Genomic DNA, 15,240 nt, shown 5'->3' on the forward strand with positions numbered 1-15,240 from the left:
TCTTTTCAAATGAGTCAGTTCTTTGCATCAGGTGGCCAAAGTATTGGAGTTTCAGCTTCAGCATCAGTCCTTCCAATGAATATTCAGGACTGATTTCCTTTAGGATGGACTGGTTCAGTGGCAAAGAATCTATCTGTCAATGCAGGAGACCCAGGTTGATCCCTGGGTCAAGACCCCCTGGAGGAGGAAATGGCAACCCACTCCAGTATTCTTGCCTAGACAATCCTACGGACAGAGAAGCCTAGTGGGCTACAGTTCATAGGGTCATAAAGAATTAGACATAATTCAGTGACTGAGCAATACAAATTAAACATTTCAAAGAGCTGGTTTCTAAACTGGATCTTAAATCCCATTTTCAGCTTTGAGATTCTATGCAAAGCAAATGGAACCTTTGTTTACTGGGAAGGGCACTTGACACTTATCTGTTGCTGAGCTTATCTAGATTGGTGAAAAGATCTTTGTAAACTGAGCACCAGGATTTGTGTTTAAAAATGTGGAAAAGAAAGAAAATGGCTTTTCCTAATACTATGAGTGTGTGATTACCTTAAATTAAAAAAAAAAAATTGAACTATAGTTGATTTACAATATTGTTTTATTTTCAGGTGTACAGCAAAGTGATTCCTTGAATATTTTTTAAAAAGCTTTTTGTTAATACAGGAGATAATGGATTTCGAAAAAATTTTCTTCTTCATATTTGCTTCAGGTTTTTGTTCTGTTTCATTCGTTTTTGTCTTTTTGGTCACTCAGCTTGTTGGATTTTAGTTCCCGGCTTCCCTGCTGACTCAGACAATAAGGAATCTGCCAGCAATGAGGGAGACCCAGGTTCAAGTACTTCGTTGGGAAGATCCCCTGGAGAAGGACATGGCAACCCACTCTAGTACTTCTGCCTGGAGAATTCCATGGACAGAGGAGCCTGGTGGGCTACAGTCCAACAGGGTCAAAAAGAATTGGACACAATTTGAGTGACTAACACTTTCACTTTTCCCCAGGATAGAGGTGGTGATCAGTTGTTTCAAATACTGCTGATGGATCAAGAAAGTGGAGGACAGAATTGCCTCTTCTTTCTAGTAATGTGGAGTTCATGCTGACCTCAAGAGGAAAAGTTTTGGTGAAGAGGTTGAATCAACATGAGATTGGAGTGGATTTAAAAGAGAAGGGGAGGGACTTCTCTGGTGGTCTCTAGAAGTTGGTGATGGACAGGGAGGCCTGGTGTGCTGCAGTTTATGGGGTCACAAAGAGTCAGACACGACTGAGCAACTGAACTGAACTCCCTGGTGGTCCAGTGGTTAAGAATCCGTCTTACAATGCAAGGGACATCGGTTTGATCCCTAGTCTGGGAAGATCCCATATGCAATGGAGCAACTAAGCCTGTGCACCACAACCACTGAAGCCTGCATGCTAGAACCCATGCATCACAAGACAAGCCACTGCGATAAGCAGCTCACACAGCACAACTAGATAGGAGCCTCTACTCTCTACAACTAGAGAAAGCCCACGCACAACAACGAAACCCAGCACAGCCAAAAATAAATAAATAAAAGAGAGAGAATGGCAGGGACTTCCCTGGTGGTCCAGTGGTTAAGACTTCACCTTCCAATGCAGGGAGTGTGGGTTCAATCCCTGGTTGCGGAGCTAAGATCACACATGCCTCCTGGTCAAAAAAAAACAGAACATAAACAACAGAAGTAGTATTGTAACAACTTCAATAAAGATTTACCAAGTAAATGAGAGAGAATGGGAAAAGAGGAACTGAAGGAAGCAAGTATAGGTCATTCTTTCAAAGGTGTTTTGCTTCCACAGGGAGCAAAGAAATGGGGGAGTACGTAACATGTTAAGTGCGGTCAACAGAAGGCCTGAGGTGGAAGAAAAAAAATCTTAGCTTTATTCTAGTGAGAATGAGCTAGCAGACAGCAAGAAATTGATGTAGCAGGGAGAAGGGTAAGTTGCTGAGTGATGATGTTGTTCAGTTGCACAGTCATGTCCAACTCTTTGTGACCCCGTGGACTGCAGCATGCCAGGCCTCTCTGTCCCTTACCATCTCCTGAAGTTTGCCCAAGTTCATATCCATTGCATTAGTGATGCATCCAGCTATCTCATCCTCTAACGGCCTCTTCTCCTTCTGCTTTCAGTCTTTCCCAGCATCAGGGACTTTTCCAATAAGTCAACTGTTCACATCAGATGAACAAAATACTGGAGTTTCAGCTTCAGTATCAGTCCTTCCAATGAGTATTTAGGGTTGATTTCCCTTAAGATTGACTGGTTTGATCTCCTTGCTGTCCAAGGGACTCTCAGGAGTCTTCTCCAGCACGAGTTTGAAGGCATCGATTCTTTGGTGCTCTGCCTTCCTTATGGTCCAGCTCTCACAAGTGCACGTGACCACTGGAAAGACCATAGCCTTGACTATATGGACCTTTGTTGATAGAGTAATGTCTCTGCTTTTCAATACACTGTCTAGGTTTGTCATAGCTTTCCTGCCAAGAAGCAAACGTCTTCTGATTTCATGGTTGCAGTTACCACCCAGAGTGATTTTAGAGCCCAAGAAGAGGAAATCTGTCAGTACTTCCACCTTTTCCCCTTCTATTTGCCATGAAGTAATGGGCCCGGATGCCATGATCTTAGTTTTTTTAATATTTAGTTTTAAGCCAGCTCTTTCACTCTTCTACTGAGTGATATCCTTGAGTAATGATGGGGGATGGGATCAAGGACAGGAGCAGAGGGTGGGGCTTTGACAGGACCACTGATGATGCATGTGTAACAGCTGGGAGGAAGCCAGGATGTGGGGGCTTAGAGAAGGATAGATGGATAGATGTGGGGAGGGGACAGTTTACAGAGTTTCTCTACTAATTGCATCCACACCCGAGATGAACCTGGAAAGAAGGAATGAGGTGTTGGAGGTTTGAGGAGACAGGAGAGGATGTGAAATCACAGGCAAGAAAATTGGGAGAGCAACGAACCTGTGTTAGTATTGTATGATTGCCAAGGGCATTAAGAGGCCATTTGAGGTTGGTGGTTATGAATTTAAAATGAAAGCAGGCAGTGTGATGTCAGCCTCTTTAGGCTGGACAGGTGCAGATGCCTAGTAGGCAGCAAGTTGGAATTATCACCATGGTTTTCAGTTTGCCCAGGAAACATTAGGAAGCAAGAGGGGGGATATTGCTGAGGAAACATGCGAGGGAGAGGGTCGAGAGATTGACCATGGAATGTAAACAGGGATGGGGAGGAAAGACAGCATGAGGTCACTGGAGATATGGTATTAGGACTGATCCAGATTTGGGTGTGAAAGACAAGAATCTGAATTCTCAGACACACAGATATTTGCCATTACGCACACACAGCCTAACCATATGGTCTCGGAAAATATTTAAAATAAAAACAATGCCCAGCTTCCCTGGTGGGGCTCATTTGTAAAGAATCCACCTGCTGATGCAGGAGATGTGGGTTTGATTCCAGGTCCAGGAAGATTCCACATGTTGCGGAACAACTAAGCCTGTGTACCACAACTATTGAGGCTGTGCTCTTGAGCCCCCGTGCCACAACTACGGGAGCCCGAGCACCCTAGAGCCTGTGCTCCGTAACAAGAGGAGCCACCACAATCAGAAGCCCGTGCACGGCAACTAGAGAACAGCCCCCACTCATTGAAAACAGAGAAAAGCCCGTGTAGCAGTGAAGACCTGGCACAGCCAATAACTTAATTAATTAAAAGAAAAAATAAACAACGACTGTAGCTTTGCATACTTGGTATTTGTATGTCTATTTTAACCTTGATTATTGTAAACATTATAGGGCAAAGCACTTATTTTAGATGAGATAGAAAATGATTCAATGTATTCTAGTAACTTTAGTCAAGTAATTATGTTTGTTCTCCTACATTAATTACAACAGTTTAAAAGGTGAGGAGTTCCTTGGTAGCCTAGTGGTTAGGATTCCAGGCTTTCAGTGCAGTGGTCTGGATTTATTTCCTGGTCAGGGAACTGAGATCCTGCAAGCTGAGCAATTCAGGCAGGGGGCGGGGTGGGGGTGGGGGTGGGGTGGGGAAGGTAAAAGAAATGGGCAAATAGAAATGCAAGTGAGCACAGACTGTTTATATAGGTCAACTCTCTAGATTTAGAAAGGGGTAAGTCCTCCATTTAAGGACCTAGAATGTCCTTAAAAGTGAAGAGATGGTAGGATCAATGGATTAGATATCCCACTGGAGTCGAAGTATTGTTGGAATGGGATAATAGAGGAATGACAACAGAGCTAGAAGGAGATGTTTATAGGATGAGATGCCAGACACTAAAATTAGGTGGAGGTGGCAGCGTTTGGAAATATAAGGTTTGGGACAAAGAGCATTGGAGGACAGAAGTTCAAGAAGCTAAGTGGTTGGTATCACCTCTCACCCACTAGCAGGACTGCTATTAAAAAAAAAGAAAGAAAACAGAAAATGACAAGTGCAGGTGAGGATGTGGAGAATTTTGAACCCTGATACACTGTTGGTGGGAATGTAAAATGGTGCAGCTACTTTGGAAAATAGTACGGTGTTTCCTCAAAAAATTACAAATAAAATTACCATATGATCCACCAATTCCACTTCTGTGTCTGACAGAAGTTGTGTCTGACTCCTGCAACCCCTTGAACTGTAGCCTGCCAAGCTCCTCTGTCCATGGGATTTCCCAGGCAAGAACACTGGAGTGGGTTGCCATTTCCTTCTCCAGGGGATTTCTTGACCCTGGGATTGAACCTGTGTCTCCTTTATTACAGGTGAATTCTTTACCAATGAGCCACCAGGGAATCCCATTCCACTTCTGTATATATCCCAAAAGAAAGGAAAGCAGGGTCTCAAAGAGATAGGGTGTTTGTATGCCTATATTCATAGCAGCATTATTTGCAATAGCCAAAAGTCCAACTAGATGAAGCAACCTAAACATCTGTTGACCAATGAATGGATAAACAAAGTATGGTAAGTATATACAATGGAATATTATGCAGCCTTAAAAAGGAAAATTTGACACATGCTGCAACATGAATAAGCTGTGAAGAGTGCTATACACTGAACTGTGTTCCCTAGAAAATTATATCATCATATCTTGAAGCCCTAATCCCCTATGTCACTGTATTTAGGGATAGTGCCTTTTGGAAGTGACCAAGGCTAAGAGAGGTCATTAGGATGGGGCCCTAATCCAATGGACTGATGTCCTTACAAGAAGATGAAGAGGCAACAGGGACGTGTGCACAGAAGAAAGGCCACCTGAGGACACTGGGAGAAGGTGGCTGTCTGCAAGCCAAGGAGAGAGGCCTCATGAAAAACCAACTCTGCCAGTACCTTGATCTTAGACTTCTAGCTTCCAGAACCTTGAGGAAATAAGTTTCTGTTGTGTAAACCATCCAGTCTGTGTACTTTGTTAGGACAGCCCTAGCAAATCAATATAAGGGCATTATGTTAAATGAAATAAGCCAGTGACAATAAGACAAATACTATTTGATTTCACTTATGGAAGATACCTAAAGTCAGTAGACCTGGGACTTCCCTGGCAGTCTAGTGGTTAAGACTCAGTGCTTCCACTGAGGAGGGCACAGGTTACATTTCTGGTCAGGGAAATAAGATCTCACATACTACATGGAGGAGGAAGTAGAGAGTTATAATTTAATGGATATAGAGCTGTAATTTTGTAAGATTTTCATTTTGTAAATGGGGGCTGGTTGCACAACAATGGGAAGGTTTTTAACACTCCTGAGCTATGCATTTATAAATAGTTAAGATGATAAATTGTTAGGTATGTTTTACCACATACACACACAAAAGAAGCTAAGTTGTTAGATCATCTATGTGTATACCGAAACTATTAAGACAACAAGAATTAAGATGTGAGAGATTGAGAATCTTTTTATGTTTATTGGACTTACAGATTCTCCTGTAGATCTTATCCTCTGCCCACTTTTCTATTGCTTTTTTTTCTTTTTCACATATACTTACAAGCTTTCTTTATATATTCCAATCACTAATCCTTTCATAGTAATGGAAATTACAATGATCTAACCAATCTGTGTGTATCACTTACTTTGATACAACATCATAAAGTCTTTATATTATAGTCAAATGTGTCTTTGAACAGTTTCTCCTTTTTGAGTCTTGTTTAAAACTTCTCATGTATTTCACTTCAAAATTTCTTAATTTTGTATTTCACATTTGAGTCTCTAAACCATATTATTTGATTTCTATATTGGATTTTTGATCAGTATGAAAAGGCAAAAATATATTTTTGATATTCAATATTGAATTTGGCTTCTCTGATAGCTCAGTTGGTGAAGAATCTGCCAGCAATGTAGGAGACCCTGGCTTGATTCCTGGGTTGGGAAGATCCCCTGGAGAAGGGAAGGGCTACCCACTCCAGTATTCTGGCCTGGAGAATTCCATGGACTGCATAGTCCATGGGGTTGCAAAGAGTCAGATACGACTGAGTAACTTTCACTTTCATTGAATATATATTTAATATAGATAATCTATATTGAACAGTATGAAAAGGCAAAATGATATGACATGAAAGATGAACTCCTCAGGTTGGTAGGTGGATAATATGCTACTGGAAAAGAGTGGAGGAATAACTCCAGAAAGAATGAAGAGATGGAGCCGAAGAGAAAACAATGCCCAGTTGTGGATGAGACTGGTGATAGAAGTAAAGCCCGATGCTGCAAACAATATTGCACAGGAACCTGGAATGTTAGATCCATGAATCAAGGCAAGTTGGAAGTGGTCAAACAGGAGATGGCAAGAGTAAACATCAACATTTTAGGAATCAGTGAACTAAAATGGACCAGAATGGGTGAATTTAATTCAGATGACCATTATATCTACTACTGTGGGCAAGAATCCCTTAGAAGAAATGGAGTAGCCCTCATAGTCAACAAAAGAGTCTGAAATGCAGTACTTGGATTCAGTCTCAAAAATGACAGAATGATCTTTGTTCATTTCCAAGGCAAACCATTCAACATCATAGTAATCCAGGTATATGCCCCAACCACTAAAGCTGAAGAAGCTGAAGTTTAACAGTTCTATGATGACCAATAAGACCTTCTAGAACTAATATATCCTTGTTTGTATCAGGGTGGCGAGGTTTTAATAAGTTGTCCTGGACCTGAGCTGCATGTTTCCTTATGGGGCTGTTCTAATACCTTAGGATATCCTAAGGATATCCCAAAATATCCTTTTCATCATAGGGGACTGGAATGCAAAAGTAGGAAGTCAAGAGATACCTGGAGAAAGAGGCAAGTTTGGCCTCGGATTACAAAATGAAGCAGGGCAGAGGCTGACAGAGTTTTGCCAAAAAGAATGCACTGGTCACAGCAAACACCATAACATACCAGCAACACAAGATATGACTCTACACACGGACATCACCAGATGGTCAATACCGAAATCAGATTGATTATTTTCTTTGCAGCTGAAGATGGAGAAGCTCTATACAGTCAGCAAAAACAAGACTGGGAGCTGACTGTGGCTCAGATTATGAATTCCTTATTGCAAAACTCCAACTTAAATGGAAGAAAGTAGGGAAAACCCACTAGATGATTCACATATGATCTAAATGAAATCCCTTATGATTATACAGTGGAAGTGACAAATAGATTCAAGGGATTAGATCTGATGGACAGAGTGCCTGAAGAACTACTGACAGAGGTTTGTGACATTGTACGGAGGGCAGTGATCAAGACCATTCCCAAGAAAAACAAATGCAAAAAGGCAAAATGGTTGTCTGAGGAGGCCTTACAAATAGCTGAGAAAAGAAGAGAAGCTAAAGGCAGAGGAGACAAGGAAAGATATATCAACCTGAATGCAGATTTCCAAAGAATAGCAAAGAGAGATAAGAAAGCCTTCCTCAGTGATCAATTCAAAGAAATAGAGGAAAACAATAGAGTGGGAAAGACTAGAGATCTCTTCAAGAAAATTAGAGATACCAAGGGAACATTTCATGCAAAGATGGACACACTAAAGGACAGAAATGGTATGGACCTAACAGAAGCAGAAGATATTAAGAAGAGGTGGTAAGAATACACAGAACTATACAAAAAAGACCTTAATGACCCAGATAACCATGGTGATGTGATCACTCACCTAGAGCCAGACATCCTGGAATGCGAAGTCAAGTGAGCCTTAGGAAGCCTCACTACGCAAAAGCTAGTGGAAGTGATGGAATTCCAGTTGAGCTATTTCAAATCCTAAAAGATGATGCTGTGAAAGTGCTGCACTCAATATGCCAGCAAATTTGGAAAATTCAGCAGTGGCCACAGGACTGGAAAAGGTCAGTTCTCATTCTAGTCCCAAAGAAAGGCAATGCCAAACAATGTTCAAACTACTACACAATTGCACTCATCTCACTCACTAGCTAAGTAATGTTCAAAATTCTCCAAGCCAGACTTCAACAGTATGTGAACTGTGAATTTCCAGATGTTCAAGCTGGATTTAGAAAAGGCAGAGGAACCAGAGATCAAATTGCCAACATCCACTGGATCATCAAAAGAGAAAATGTAAGAGATTTCCAGAAAAACATTTACTTCATCTTCACTGACTACACCAAAGCTGTGTGGATCACAACAAACCGTGGAAAATTCTGAAAGAGATAGAATACCAGACCACGTGACTTGCCTCCTGAGAAATCTGTATGTAGGTCAAGAAGCAACAGTTAGAACCAGACATGGAACAACAGACTAGTTCCAAATTGGGAAAGAAGTATGTCAAGGCTGTATATTGTCACCCTGCTTATTTAATCTATATGCAGAGTACACCATGTGAAATGCCAGGCTGGATGAAACACAAGCTTGAATCAAAATTGCAGGGAGAAACATCAATAACCTCAGGTATGCAGATGACACCATCCTTAAGGCACCACCCTTATTTTGTGAAACACAACTGGGTAACTACCAGCTTCGGTTTTTCTCTATCACAGTATCACCTTCTGTGGAGATACTTGGATGTTTTTCCCTCTGCTGGACATCTATGAGCCTGTTGTTTTCATTAGTTTATTTCTTTATTTTTAATTATTATTTTTAACTTATTTTGTAATTTTATTTGGCTGTACCAGGTCTTATTTGGGGCACGTGGGATCTAGCTCCCTGGCCATGGATCAAACCCAGGCCTCCTGGATTGGGAGTGAGGAGTCTTAGCTACTGAACCACTAGGGAAGTCACTTAAAAAAAAAAAATCAAAATTGTCTTTATTTTTCATAGGACTAACATTTTAAATTGAATATTTAATTTATTTATTAAAAGATTTTTTATTGGGATATAGTTGATTTACAATGTTCTGTTAGCTTCAGGTGTACAACGATGTAAATCTATTATACTTACACATATATCCAGTTTTTAAAAGATTCTTTTCCCTCCATTTTATTCTTAATTATTGGGGCTTAAATTCCTTTTTTATTTGTGGTAAAAACAGCTTGCCCAAAGGTTTTATGTCATTTTGTTACCTCTTGCTGGCTCAACTAAGCCTGGTCTCTCTCTTTCACGCTGGGATGAAAATTAATCACACGTTACTAGGTCAGATGGAGTAGACGGTGCTTCAGTGTACAGTGAAAATCTGTCTTCATTTTTCTTGGCTTTCTGGTTTTTTGAGTGATTAGAGTAAGAATTTGCTGTCAGTCTGAAGGCCGTGGGCTCTCTGGCAGGTTGGCTGGAAGGTCTTTGTTGGGGTGTGCTCTGGAGTCACTCTCATGGAATTTCTATCATTCAGTAGAACACGAACGTTCTGTGACTTGTGGTCTGCTCCTTTCGGGTTTTTCTCTATCAGGAAGGCCAAATGTGAGACTTCCCTGGTGGTCCAGTGGCTAAGACTCTGTGCTCTGAATACAAAGGGCCAGGGTTCAATCCCTGGCTGGGGAACTAGATCCCACACACTCCGACTAAGACCTGGTGAAGCCAAATAGAAATAATAAATTTTTTTTAAAAGACCAAATGTCCCTTGTAAAAGGAACTATGTAAAAAATGTATTGAATTACTTAGTTGCTAAGTAACTTAATTCTAGTCTTTTTTGCCACTCACCATTCCAAAAGCATGCCCTGGGTGTTAGGCTTATCTGGAAAGCTGCCCCTCTCCCCCCCATACACCCCCTCCCCCAGGCCCTTCCAAAGGGAGGCTGCTCAGCCACAGCTCCTGGGGTTTTTCCTGCCATCCTGCACCCCTTTTCACCCCTCTGTTACTACCTGCACCTTACCGTGGGGCAGTGATGGGGACAGGGCTGGGTCTAAAATGATGAACTGGGCCAATCAGGTTTCTCCCTCCTAGGAATTTTAAGTAGGAAATACTGAAGTCATGAGGCAGCTGGGAGAAGCAGCTGTAGCTGAAAAGTCATAAGCTCCAGAAAAACCAGAGAAGCTAGGAGAGGCCCCATGCAAGCTGCAATTATGAGGGAGTTGAAATTATGAGAAAGTGGATGCTTTGAAGTGAAGAAAAGTTAAAGTGTATAGGGGTGAGGAGGTCAGCTGGTGGTAAAGATGAGACCAGTGGGCCAGTGATGCTGATCCGTGGAGAGAGCTGGGGGTCCTGACCTTCCTGCAGCCCTGCTGGCCCTGCTTCTAGTCCCTTCTTTTCCAGAGGTTGCGTGGTTCAGCTTTGCTCGTATGGGAACATCCTATGGGAACATCTGCACACAAATCTCCTGTTACTTGAGATACTGAGTCTCTGTTCTTTGCAAAGAACAGAGCTAAAATGCTTTTTAAAAAAATAGGCTTTATTTCTTAGAGCAGTTTTAGGTTCACAGCAGAGCTCCTATGTATTCTTTCACCGCCCCCTCTCCCCACCATCCCCGATCTCTATTATTCACATCTTGCCTTACTGTTACATTTGTTACGATGATGGCCCATTTGTTACAATGATGAACCAATACAGATACATTATTGTTAACTAAAGTTTATAGCTGAAGTTTGAGTTTACTCTGTTGCATATTTTATGGGTTTGTATCTGCCCTAAGGTTTGTATCCACCTTAGAGTATCATTCAGAATAGTTTCACTATCCTGAAAGTTTCCTGGTTCCACCTAGGCATTCCTCCCTCCCCCATCCCTGGCAACTGTTTCCAGAACGTCTTTTTCAGTGCCTTTTGCAGAATATCAAGACTTCCCTGGTGGCTCAGATGGTAAAGTGTCTGTCTACAATGCGGGAGACCTGGGTTCCATCCCTGGGTTGGGAAGATCCCTTGGGGAAGGAAATGGCAATCCACTCCAGGAATATTGCCTGGAAAATCAATCAATCTTTGCTACAGCCCATGGGGTCGCAAAGAGTCGGACATGACTGAGCGACTTCACTTCACTTCATATAGCTGGAGAAGGCAATGGCAACCCACTCCAGTACCCTTGCCTGGAAAGCCCCATGGGTGGAGGAGCCTGGTAGGCTGCAGTCCATGGGGTCGCTAAGAGGGGGATATGACTGAGCGTCATCACTTTCACTTTTCACTTTCATGTATTGTAGAAGGAAATGGCAACCCACTCCAGTGTTCTTGCCTGGAGAATCCCAGGGACGGGGGAGCCTGGTGGGCTGCCGTCTATGAGGTTGCAGAGAGTTGGACAAGACTGAAGCGACTTAGCAGCATATAGTTGGGATCCCACATTATGTATGTAACCTTTTTTCTAACTGGTTTCTTTTACTCAGTAATGCCTTAAAGAAGTTCCTTCAGGCTTGATAGTTTCTTTCTTTTTACTGATGAATAATATTTAATTGAATGATGTACCTGTTTTTCATTTGCTTATTAAAAAAATATTTATGTTTGGCTGTGCTTGGTCTTTGTTGCTGCGTGGGCTTTTTCTAGTTGTGGTGAGCAGGGGCTACTCCCTAGTTGCAGTACACGGGCTTCTAATTGCAGTGGCTTCTCTTTGTTGTGGAGCTCCGGCTCCCGGATGCACAGGCTTTAGGAGTTTCTGTTTGTGGGCTCTAGAGCACAGGCTCAGTAGCCGTGGTACACGGGATAAGCTGGCCCATGGGCATGTGGGCTTTTCTTGGACCAGGGATCGAACCTGTATCCCCTGAATTGCAAATGAATGAAGAGGGCTTCCCTGGTGGCTCAGAAGGTGAAGAATCTGCCTGCAATGCAGGAGACCCTGGTTCAATCCCTGAGTTGGGAAGATACTCTGAAGAAGGAAATGGCAACCCATCCTCTGTATTGCAAGGTGGATTCTTAACCTCTGGACCACCAGGGAAGCCCCTCATTTGCTTATTGAAGGACATTCTGAATGCTTCCAAGTTAAAATGCTCTCTTAAGATGAAAAAGAAAGTAAGCAAAGAAGAATTTATTCTAGAAGTTGGAATACTACGAGACATTTGGGGTTGAGAAGATCAGGAATGTGGATATTTTGAAATTAAGATGCCTTAAGTGTCAAAGAGAAAGAGGCATTAAAGCGACTGCCTCAGAGATGTACAAATTAGACACCAAAGGTGGATGACAGAGGATGAATTTTGCAGGATTGTGAGTTACTTGCCTGTTTCCTGTGTGTGTGTATATGCTTTGGATTGAAAAAATAATGAATTTGCGTGGCTAATAACACCTGCCACATCAATGTTATGAGATTAAATTCTAATAACCCAAATAATGTGGTAGGATCTAAAATCTATTTTCTTTGGCCTCCTCCTTCCAAGGGCTCTTTGTGATCCTCGTCAGCTTTCTTTGTTCACCATTTAGACAAAATAGGGTTTGTGGATAATTTTCAAGTCCCCATTATTATGACCTTATTCTCTCTAGAAAACTACATCTTCTCTCCAAGGTAAACCTAAGGAATTTACCAATAGATGCAGAGGAAACGTTTTGAAATGCAGCTTTCCCCAGGGTGGAATCCGCTGGCTCTTTGGCTCGCTCAGTTAACAGTGGACAGCTGTTTATAACAGGAAGTGTGGAACAGCCGTCTCCCTGAGACAGCAGGCAGACAAAGGAGGAGGACAGCTAATGATCAAACTTGGAATTGGGCCAAGACAACGAAAATCAGCATCTCCTCCCCTTCATTCTTTCACAAAGCCCTGTGTGACTTTTCAATCACCACACGTGGTCAGAAGTCAGATTTGGGGTTTAGAGCTCACCCAAAAGGAATCCTCGAGCCTTCGGACAGCATGCTGTGCTATTGGCTGGCTGCGTGTGACTCAGAGAGGAGCATGCTCCACTTGTACTCACTCTGGTTGAAAGAAAATTTATCAAGTCAGGAGTTGAATTGAGAACCTTAATAGCTGCTCACAATTATCCATGTCCAAACAAAGGAAAAAGGTTTCTGATTCTGATCCTTTTTTTGGAGGAAAATATGTTTCATTTTTGTATGTGTCTGCACGCATGACATGTGCTTCCTGTAATTTGCAATAAGCCCCCAATAATCACCCACTGCTCCATCTCAAGTTAGGGGAGGGCACTTTCAAAGTCTACCATGGGTTTCTTGTCCTGAGGAAGGAGGCTGGAGAGGGTGCAAGTCTGGTTCGCAAGAGATAATAAAGTACAAGCCCACTGTGGGTATGTAAGGTGAGTGCTGAACGCCTGCAGAAAGAGGGGCTGCAATGAGAAAGGAGTAAGTAGCCATTACTGCCGGTGGATGGACTGAAAAAGTACAATGGTGTGAGTGTGGGGGTAGCTGAAGCTCATTATTGGCTGGTATCTGCACGACATAAACTTGAAAGGCAAATTCAAAGAAAATGCCTAGAAATGAGCTTCAGTTTGTTACCAGACTGGATAAAATACCCCGGTTTTGCTTAAGGCATTTTAGGGGAAAATAATTTACTTGTTCTAAAGCTTGAGTACTTCTGGTGAATTATGAAGGCTAGTTACTGGCCATATGTTCAAATAATTTGAATTCTTTTTTTTTTAATCGTAACAATTATACATGTTTGATATAAAAAGAAAAAAAAATCAAACAGAACAGAGTTGAATGAAGTAAAAAATCAGTCTCCTCTTCCTGCCTCATTTTCATTCCATGCCTAGTGGATATGTTTCCTGGTGGACACGTTTCTAGATGTTTTGTAGCATGTACAAAATGGTTAATTTTAGACTACAAATGGAATTATACTTGACATAATGGTTCTGTGACTGGCTTTTTTCATTTAACTCTGAATTGTGGCTACTATTCTTTATTAGTTGTCAGATTCACTGCATTCTTTTTGAAAGTTGTAAGGTATTTCATTGTATGTTTGTACCATAATTCATTTAAACATTTTTTTGTTGATGGGTGTTGGGCTTTTTTCAGGTTTTCACTAATATAAATAATTTTGCAAGTCTTTTATATATATTTTTGTACATCTGTGCAAAATTTGTAGAATGGCTTCCTAGAAGCAGAGTCACTGGATCAAAGGGTATGGGTATTTATCATTTTCATAGATTGTGCCAAATTGTGTTCTAAAAAATGGAATAATTACATTTTAACCAACAGTGCATCAGAGGGCCTGTTTCCCCACATTCTCATCAATATTTTTGAAGTTAGAAAAAATTTCCTAAGAGGTGATTTTAATTTGCTTTTATTTCATTTTGAGTATATGTTTACTGAACACATTTTTTTCCTGTGACATTTTTTTTTTTTGCTCATACACAACATTTTGTGTATGAGCACAAACATATATCAATGTTTTTCCATTGATTTTTTTTTTTCTTACAAATTTGAATGCCCTTTGTACTCAGGAAGTTAGCCCTGTTGCATGTGTTGAAAATATTTCCCCTCTGTTAGCTTGTTTCTTGCAGTGCTATGGTATTTTTTATGTTTTACAGTGATATAAAATATTTACGCAGCAAAATTTATTGATATTTTTTCTATGACCTCTGGGCTTCCTTTCATGCTTAGAAAGAACTTCCTCAATTTATGACTGGAAAAAGTTTTAGTATTACTTTAATACTTTTATTGTTTCATTTTTAAAAATTACAGAATATCTGACATGTACAAAAAATGAGCATAACCTATATGTAGGTTACAGAAGACAATAATAAACACAAGTAAACTCAACCTAAGAAATAGTGGTTTAGTGGTTTCAATTTTTACATTTAAAATATATCCATTTATAATTTAGGGAAAGAGGTTTATGAATAACAGAAATCTAATTTAAAAAATTCTGTTTTTCTGAGTTGCTTTTGTTTACCCATAGAGCTATCTGATTACTCAACACCATTTATTAAATAATCTCTTTTTCACTTGGCTTATTTTAAATAACAGTATTATATCTGATTTGACTTCTGTATACAAACTAAACCACTTCTACTCATAGTAAGATATATAAAATAACTAACAAAAGTCCTTCTTGATGTTATCAGGTTCAGATAA

The sequence above is a fragment of the Capra hircus genome, chromosome 16 (assembly GCF_001704415.2).
Source record: "Capra hircus breed San Clemente chromosome 16, ASM170441v1, whole genome shotgun sequence".
NCBI classification, from domain to species: Eukaryota; Metazoa; Chordata; class Mammalia; order Artiodactyla; family Bovidae; genus Capra; species Capra hircus.